This window comes from Pinus tabuliformis, chromosome 4_1 (assembly GCF_031772625.1).
Source record: "Pinus tabuliformis cultivar Carrire ecotype Pingquan chromosome 4_1, CPIR1, whole genome shotgun sequence".
In the NCBI taxonomy this organism is placed as follows: Eukaryota; Viridiplantae; Streptophyta; class Pinopsida; order Pinales; family Pinaceae; genus Pinus; species Pinus tabuliformis.
Genome location: NC_142303.1, coordinates 862,281,649 through 862,291,952, shown reverse-complemented (window position 1 = coordinate 862,291,952; position 10,304 = coordinate 862,281,649).

Sequence of the window (10,304 nt, the reverse complement as noted above, 5' to 3'; positions counted from 1 at the left end):
GTAGAGAAAGAGTATCATCACCCCTGTAGGCACTATGGCACCTATCCAAAGCTCAGCAACAACATAAGAGGCCAAGCACCTGCACACCACAACAAAGAAGACAAACATATTAGCTAGGTGAAATCAACAAAACAAGAGCCAAGGAAAACATGTACCTGAACAAGAAGAAGCATAGCAGAGCCACCCTCCAACATGCATTGACCAAGTGAGGGAAGGCACAGGTATGGCACCACATCCACACTCTTTCTTTAGTACGAATATGATAAAAGTGTTGGAATATGGAAAATTTGATTTTATAAGCTGAAGGTGGCCAATTAACTTGGCCACCCTTAGCTCGAAAACAAAAAGTAAACTCCTAGTCAGCAGGCCATGTGGAAAGGTCACATCAAAGCAAATAAGTCGAAAAGGTGGTCAAGTTAAGTTGTATGGGAGTGGGTGATGATTATGAGGGAAGGTTGCATGATAACTAACGGTGGCCCAACAGTCCAAAAGGGGAAATCACGTAGACTAATAGCTAGCACAATGCTCCATGGAATCAACCATAAATAGACATTTTCGCTACCTTTCATGCACAAATAGTTCATTTCAAGTTTAGAGAATTGGGACCACCTGGAAGAACCATCGAATAAGAAAACTAGTTTCGGCCATCCTATAGGGAACACCTATAAGAAATACAGAGAACTATAGGAAACAATGGGAATTGTCAAAAAACTCTACAAGGGGGTGCCTAGGGCCCAACTATTTAGAAATTCTCCTCACCAAGGGCACCACATTGAAAGGTAGGTGGCCCATATCCTCTGTGTTTTGACTTAGTAGCTAGGAAAGAGAAAAAGAAAAAGAAATCTTAATTTTCTTCTAGTATTTGCAGTGTACCTCGGATAAAGAGAATTGTGTCGAGAAATTTTTTGGGGATAAAGAGAGAATTGTAGTCATCACCCTCCTAAATTATAAGCCCATAGTCACCTTGGAAATCTCTAGAGCTAAGCCACCAAACTACCTACAATCAGCTTGTGAGAGAGGAGAAAATGGCAGAGGGGAGCCCAAAGGGACATTCATAATACACCTCCATCCCCCTCTGATAGAGATATTTAGAAGGTGTAGAAATTTTGAATAATATGACACTTATTCACAGAGATTATCCTGATTATACACTATTGCAGAATGCATGCATAATACATAACCTCCTCTACTATTGATCATCAATTTGCGGTATTCAAAAACAATCACATGTGCACATTGAAGCATCAATAACACATATCAACATAGTATATCACGGGGAAAGCATACAGCTGAAAACCCCCAACTATCTGTATATTATATTGGTTGAGAAAATGTAACAATACATAGTACAATACTCCTCACAAGTACTCAGTACTATCTCCACCTGTTACACACAAACTAGCTCAGATCTAAATCAATCACAGGTTCAAATCTCCTCCGCTGCTTGCCTGCCTCCACTGCACAATCCTGCATGAGAATAGATGAGAATGGCTGATCCAAACTCGTATTTTCCTTGGCTAAACCACACAATCCTCATTGGAAATACTCAATCCATTGATTGTGCAAATCTCATGCATAACTATAGTCACAACTGACAGCTGTCTTGCCCTTTCACTCACCTCTAACACCTGTCTCCACTGAACTGTCCATGCACTGAGTTAACTAATGTATTCTTTAGTTGCTTTATGAGTTAATAATTAGTGAATTAATTAATAATTAATTCACATCACTCATCACTAGTGTATTCTATAGTTAGACTAAATATAACTAGTTCAACCAAGTCAAACTGAACACAACTCCATCAACTCCTCAATCAACTCCACCAAACTCGATCACTTGAGTTCTAACTGAAGTCCATCATGCAATAGCTCAGTTGACCCATAAGAAAAGCATATTTCCTTCTGGCAGCTACATGTGCCACATCCGTAGCTCGAACTAAAGTGCTCCAAGAGGATAAGATAATGTTTATAGTCCAAATATTATTAAGAGCTAATAATATTCGACTGTTCTATTTTTAGCCTGGCAGTCTAAAAATAGACTCCACCCATATGTATAAAAATAGAAGTCCATCTATTTTTACCAACATGACCAATCATCCACAAATAGCATCCTGCAACTCATAGACCATGATCCATATGTCTAAAAATAGACATAGTCTAAAAATAGACTTTGCACCAAAAATAGCCTGCGGGCCCACTTAGTGAAGGCGACTCCTTTCCACTAAGCTCCATCATCTTGTTGAATTTTCAACACTCCCTCTCAACAAGATATGGATTATCTGCAACCCCTATCCTACAACTCTGGAATGTTCTGCATGCAACACATTTGCCCGGTCCACTTGCTCCAACAACACTTGGAACAAAAACACTCCCAACTGACCACTCTGTTGGGCTAGGAACATACTCTGATGCTGAAGCTCTTCCTGCTGCTAACAAGTGTTCCCTCTCTGACATCTGTGCTACTGCAACATCTCCATGCATTTCATACCATTGCACACTTCTCTGTGCCACCTAGCACTGTGCAAAACACTTGTGCCTCTCGCATTGCTGCAGCCTGCTAGCTATGCATTGTCCTGGGATTCCCTACACTGTCGCTCTCTCTGCCGCTCCATCCACATCTGTCTCTACCCAATCAGTCAGTTCCTACTACTCCACATCGGGGCTCCCGTAGCAAGGTCTCATCCAAGAGGTCGGGTACCTCAACGGTCCTGCCCCTCCTCCTTGGGACGATCATCCACATCACCCCACCTCCTACATGGAGGTATGGCTGCATGTGATCCCTCAGCCCACCTGGCTCAAAGTTTCCCCCTACTGGAGGTCTCTGCATGAGTAGATGTCTCTACTCAATCTCCTCTCAGCTTCCCTTGTTGTGGCTTCTCCACAACCTCCTGAAGCTGCTGCACCAATCGTGGCTCCTCCACAATTGTCTGAGACTTCTTTTGGCTCTGCATGTTGAGAGGTAATATACGCTCCCTCTCAACCACCATGTCTCCATCAGTTGCCTCACTTCTCAAGGCTTTGCATGCATCTTGAACCTCAAGAGCATGCAGGTTCTTGACCCATGAACCAATCTGCTTCACCTATCTAGTGATGATGTGTCCAAGGAAAACCTTTCCCTTACTAAAGACTACATCATTGCCTCTGTCTTCCAGCATCGCGATCGACACCAAGTTTCTCTTCAGTCCTGGTACATACTTGACATTGGTCAAGGTAAGACGAGCTCCATGCTCCCTCTGAAAAATAACCATGCCTACACCTGAGACACTATACTTCTCATCATTACCCATCACTATGAGTATCTGGAGATCTTTCTCCTCCAAAGTACTGAATAAACTCTTGTCACCGGTCATGTGGAAAGAAGCTCCACTGTCAAGAAACCAACCACTTCCCACCATGGATGAAACCATGCATGTGAAGAGTGTGAAATCTAACTCAAACTATGAAGCAAGTGCCTCCCCATCAGATCCTTCCCTGGATCCCTTCTTGGATTTCCTCTGTGCACAATTTGCAGCATAATGGCCCACTTCATGACAACGAAAGCATCGTACTTTCAATTTGTCAACCTTCTTCGCATCATTGGAAGAACTAGATTCAGAAAGAGAACCCTTCTCCTTCCCCTTCTTTGCTTTGGCAGCCAAAGCGCAATTTTCTTCATCAGATGCCTTTGATGAAGATCCATCCCTGGTATTCCACCTGATATCCTCTTGCACAAGATCCGACCAAAGTCTCTCCCATCCTGGCAATTTCTCCCGACCATTGACAGAGTCCTGATAGGAATGACAACTCTTCGAAAGACCAAGGAGAGCCAAGCTCACCATGTCCTCATCATCGACAGTCACCCCCACACTTCCCAGCTCATCCTAGCATTGGGTGAACTTCGTGAGATACTTGGGCATACTGTCTCCATTCTCACACTTAATGTTTCTAAGTTTATCCTTGACCACCAACTTCCTCTAGTTGCTCTTGCTTTGGAATAAATCTGTCAACGCTTTCCACATCAAGTATGGAGAAGCCTTTCCATGGAGGCTGGACGCAATGTGATCCTTCATGCCCTCCAATAAAATCCTTTGACATTTTGTTGTCTTCTTTTGCCAAGCCTTAACATGAGCAGCATCAGTAGGCTTTGGGACCTCAGCCTCTATGAACTCCTTTAACCCATTGTCATCTAACACTGCCTCCATCCTGTCTTTCCATGCAATATAATTCAAGCCGCGTTCAAGACAATACTCCAATCGCAATCCGTTGAAAGACATTTCAACTTTGACACCAAGAAAACACTGCAGCAAATTCGAATTCCACCAGCTCAAAACTCAATCGCTTCTGATCTAAAATTCGTGAGAATAAAGTATTTCTCGTATAGAGATTGACTATATGGTCTTTTACCGGATATCTCACCTTCCGAAATAATGATGAATCCAGAGTACCTGGCCCGATTACAGACTCTGCCTAAAGAAATAAAATGTAAACACTTTCTGAATAATAGATTTAATGATCAACTCTGCTCTGAAATCATGTAGAACTTTTTTCTAAAAATTCGCCAGCTCTGATACCATGTAGAAATTTTGAATAATATGATACTTATTCACAGAGATTATCCTGATTATACACTATTGCGGAATTCATGCATAATACATAACCTCCTCTACTATTGATCATCAATTTGCAGTATTCAGAAACAATCGCATGTGCACATTGAAGCATCAATCACACATATCAACACAGTATATCACAGGGAAATCATACAGCAGAAAACCCCCAACTATCTGTATATTATATTGACTGAGAACATGTAACAATACATAGTACAATACTCCTCACAAGTACTCAGTACTATCTCCACCTGTTACACACAAACTAGCTCAGATTTGAATCAATCACAAGTTCAAATCTCTTGCACTGCTTTCCTGCCTCCACTGCGTATTCCTGCATGAGAATAGATGAGAATGGCTGACCCAAACTTGTATTTCCCTTTTCTAAACCATGCAATCCTCATTGGCAATACTCAATCCATTGATTGTGCAAATCTCATTCACAACTATAGTCACAACTGACAGCTGTCTTGCCCTTTCACTCACCTCTAACACCTGTCTCCACTAAACTGTCCATGCACTAAGTTAACTGATGTATTCTTTAGTTTCTTTATGATTTAATAATTAGTGAATTAATTAATAATTAATTCAAATCACTCATCACTAGTGTATTCTGCAGTTAGAATAAATACAACTAGTTCAACCAAGTCAAACTAAACACAACTCCATCAACTCCTCAATCAACTCCACCAAACTCAATCACTTGAGTTCTAACAGAAGTCCATCATGCAATAGCTCAAATTACCCATAATAAGAGCGTATTTCCTTCTGGAAGCTGCATGTGCCACATCCGTAGCTCAAACTGAAGTGCTCCAAGAGGATAAGATAATGTTTATAGTCCAAATATTATTAAGAGCTAATAATATTCAACTGTTCTACTTTTAGCCTGGCAGTCTAAAAAAAGACTCCGCCCATATGTCTAAAAATAGAAGTCCATCTATTTTTACCAACATGACCAATCATCCACAAATAGCATCCTGCAACTCATAGACCATGATCCATATGTCTAAAAATAGACATAGTCTAAAAATAGACTTTGCACCAAAAATAGCCTGCCGGCCCACTTAGCAAAGGCGACTCCTTTCCACTAAGCTCCATCATCTTGTTGCATTTTCAATAGAAGGCATCAATGGTTAGGATTCTTCGAGTTGCTTAGAGGATGTGATGATGATGTAGCTTGAGAATTTTCCATGTCACTCACCCCTCTAGCTAGATTCAGTGCTACTTCTATGGTAAGAGGATTTTCAGTAACAATTAACCCTGAAGTCTTTACAATAACCACTACACTTCCTCCAGAAATGCAATGGAGAAAGGAGTATAAAGCTAGAAGCACTTATGCTAAGAAGAAATTTGTCTTGAGAGATGAAGATCCAATTGAGGACAAAAATGGGATTAGAAGGGAGTGCCCTCCCTATCCTTGGGATGAAGTAAGCTATCACATTCTCAAGTATATTTCGTGGGAAGGAAGGGCTCAATATTGTCTATAGTTACGTGTTTATAATTCTCCATGAGCTGAGATTTGGAGAAGAGTTACCCCTTAACAGAAGACTTAATGTTCCCTACCTCTTGTTGCAATCAATAATAGACATGAGCATAAAGGTATAGGAAGGAAAACATCAGCAGTTGGCACGTCATGGACAAATTAAGATCATACTAGAAGATGCCTTAAGCCAATTAAGAGTCCCTATTCTATGGTCCACATTTAGGGACATGAATAAGGAGGTTGTAATTGAAGCAATTGAATATGAGAGGGACCCAACCTCTAGTGGTGATGAGGAAGAAGAAGAGGAAGAACCTAAAGAAGAAGAGGAGGAACCTGAAGAAGAATATGAAGAACCAGAGGAAGAAGACTAGGCAAAGACAAATAAAATAGAGGAAGAAGAGGAAGGAGAAGAGAACAGTGGAGAAGAACAAAATGATGAGGCAAGTCTTGAAAAACATACCAAGGAAGGGGAGGAATCTCCAAGAGTGTCTCTTAAACCCACAGAGAAGGAGGTAGTTGTTTCCTTGACTGCCCTGAGCACACCCATAAAGTCAATATAAAAAAGGTAGAAGCAGACTCCCTTATATTTCAAAGAAAGGAGGAGCACTAGGATCAAACAGGGGAGAGAAAAAACACCTACCAAGACTCCTATCATCATTTAAGACTCACCAAAAGGACAAGAAAAACTAGTCTCTCAGGAAATGAAAGGTGAAGAGGGCACATCAAAACAGGCTTCCCCAAAGTCGCCAATCACCTATGTTAGGAGGCCTGTCACCAGTTCAACCTCAAAAAGGAAAATAAAATAACCTCTAGCCCCATTTTAGAAAGGGAGAAGCCTCTTACAGGAAACACAAATAGTCTTACAGGAAAGGCAAGGAAGCAACAACATAAGTATAGGAGGAGGAAAATGCTCCAAAGAAATTAAAGGGAGAATCCAAAGAGCTGCAAGAACCTAACCAACAACCCAATCTCAGCTCCTATTACAGATCCATTGAGGGAGGCAAAGTAATGCCAAAAAAAAATTCCATCCCTCTTTTCTTTGAGCTTGAGAAGGAGAGAGAAAGGACACATCGCTGGATGCAAATTGCTAAATCAAAGAATGTAGAGGATGTCGGCCATATGGAAGAGAAACTACTAGAGATCGGAAAAGAGTTGAGTAGGATGAGGGACAAGGAAAGAGTTATGAAATCTCAACTAGAGGTTGAAAAATCATGGCTCAGGAGGTAGGTACCAAAAAAAGAGAGCCAATTGGCCACTATCGAAATCCTCTCTGTGGAGGCACTCCAATGCAAGATTCCACCAAAGTCATATGCCTTGAACCTAAAAGATCAATGGATGCAATTTTAGATAAAGACCCTAGCATGATGAGGGACTATGCCTTTCTAAGACTATAAGCACTTCATTGAGCTCTGTGACAAAATCACCCTAGAGGCTAAGGCCAAGGTATTTGAATTCTACTTACACAACTTGGCCTTAACATACTTGAATGTGTGGAACCCCAATGCAAAGCTAGGGGACTTACAACTAATGGCCTTTGCATGATGGGTGAGTCATGAGGAGGGCAGGGCTAAGGAAGTAAAGAGGGTGTTGGAAAGAGAATAAAAAGATCCCCTTTACATTAGAGTAGAACATATCAATTCCATGGCTATCCTTAGCATCCACAACATCATAGCTGATGATCCCCATCTTGCACTAAGATACCTAGCTACCCAAGAGCAAGGAGTCACTCATTTTGAATACACCTTGAGATTGCTAGGGGATGAAATCCAACAAGCATGTCAGAGGAGATGGGGCAACCTACCATACAACCTAAAGATCAGGGAGTATCATTCCCCTGAAAGAATGAGAGATGCACTAGAAAAGACCCCATTGTATAACAACATACTACAGAGACTCAAAATCAACTAGATTGTTTTGAAACTCAGCCCACCATTGCTCTTGGGTATGCTATAAGGAAGAAAGGAGGAAGAGGAAAGAAAGCAATGGGAGGAAATAGAGAAGCATGTAGGATTTTATCCACAAGAGGAGAATACATCAACATAAGCCTAGTATGTTAGAGAGGCCACAAGAGAAATGAAAGACATGGGCATAGATTAAGTTGCTCAGAGGATGAGAAACACTTTCAATAGGGGGGTGATGATGAGGGTCATCAATACGTAAATTATATGGACCTTAATGCCACTATCCAACTTATTAAAATCAACTTTTCTCACATTTCTTTACATATTTTATTATATTTTTCTTAATGAGAAGGGTAAAGATGACATGTTATGTCATGTGGCCTTATGTGCATTAATTTTGGGAATTGGAGAAATTTTGGCTAATTTAAGCGTAGGAACTCGAAGTAGACAAGAAAGAGGTATTTTAGGAGATTGGATTCCCTCAACTCCTCAATCACTTGAAGATTCCTCCACCAGATCTCATCAGCTCAAAGTTACGAGCATCCAAGCCCACCGAGATCATTGGTAGCCAAGCCAGTGATAGTTGAAGACAATTTAATATTGAGTTTGGGAGGCAAGCCTCCCTAATTTTAAGGAAGTTGTTGGTAGCTTCAGATGTATAAATAAGAAGGCCTAGGGCCTCATCAGTATTCAATATTTTTTTGTTGTAGCTAAGAGGCCTTTTCGAGCTAAGACATTGTGACTGATTACTCTTGTGTATTTTTTACATTTTGATGAGAATGAGAAGCATTCCCTTGATCCAACTCTAATTTTACTCACAGGGCTAAGGCTCTTGGGTGAGGGCCCAACCCTAGTAGTAGAGGTTCATATTTTTGTATATGTAAATTACATTCATAGTTAGTTGTTGAAGTGATTTCTGTTTTGTTTAATCTGCAAGTATTTGGATGATTACTTAGTTTGCTTCCATTTGTGGACATATAGATGAGTGGTACAATAGTGAAATTAAATATCTCACAAAATCTTGTGGTAGTGGCCTCTGCCTGATCTCCCTTATGGGATCATGGTGTGAGGGTTCCATTCTCACTGCCTAAAAACATATTTATTATTTGATCATTGCATAAATTAGGATTTATTTTTGCATAGCTCATTATTTCTCAATTCCTTAGAAGTACCTGCAATTTTCATTTTGGTTTCTTGTGTTTGCTATGGTTTAGAAGCACTTCCATTCATAGACTTAGCTATTACCTATTAATAACTCTGTTTTTCCTAAATTCATCTCATATTTTCCATATATAAATGAGGTTGTGCATAAATGAAGAAAAGAATGTATGTTGTTGTAGGAGTTTATGGTTTGCACCGAGACCTCATCTCACCAACCTCATCCAAGTCTCTCCACCTATGCTTCCAAAGTCCACCAACACTTAATCCAAATTTCTGTTTTGTAGAAAAGTGGACATTTGCCTTGAGCAAGTCCAACCATATTGAAGACTTGGGCTGAGCCCTGGGTAGTGTGCACCTCCTTTGTGTCTTATTGCCCAATTAGAAAGCTTTCACACACTTAATTCTACCTTTCCTACCTCCTCATAAGCTTTCAACCTATTTCCTGTATTAAAATAGGGCATCCTGTAGTAGAACTAGGACATTCTGTAGTACTACATGAAACCCTGTAGCATCCTGTTTTAAGCCCGAATTGAGCAAAAATGGTCATCTGAGCTTAGGTTAGGCCTCTAGTTCAATTCCATACCCTCAACACCATTCTAGGCCTATTTTCCCATACCTGTCTCCCCTGCCAAGGATGAAATTGGTTAAATTATCATTCACATTCATAAAATTGAAAATCAAAAAGGATTTTCTTAAATTTCTAATTAGTACATACATGCAACAGTCATAGTATTTTTATGATAATTTCCATGCTTATTTAGTCCAGATAACTAGATGTTAGATGCAAGGTTAAGTTAGGTCTCCTTTGCAAGCAATATGTGTATGTGATTAGCTAGATGATTTCATGTCACTATGTAGCGTTTTCCAATTCAACACTTTCATTTCCTAGAGTAGGCATCATTTCCTTTTTTCATTAAGAATAGTTTTTCCTTTGCTATTTGGTAGTCAGACTCCTTCTAGTCAATAGAATATTGGTTTGAAAAACCCTAGTGGTCTATCGCCCCAGTTGAAAAGTGACAAGATTAGACCATTGCATCCACTGTGTATACAACACTGTACAAACCTCGGGTTGATGAAGTAAAGTTGGTGGTCCTAGGAGTTGCAACATCCTTGCTACAATACTGGAGCTCATAAACCATCACATCTCTTTTAAGATAAAACCTATCACCAT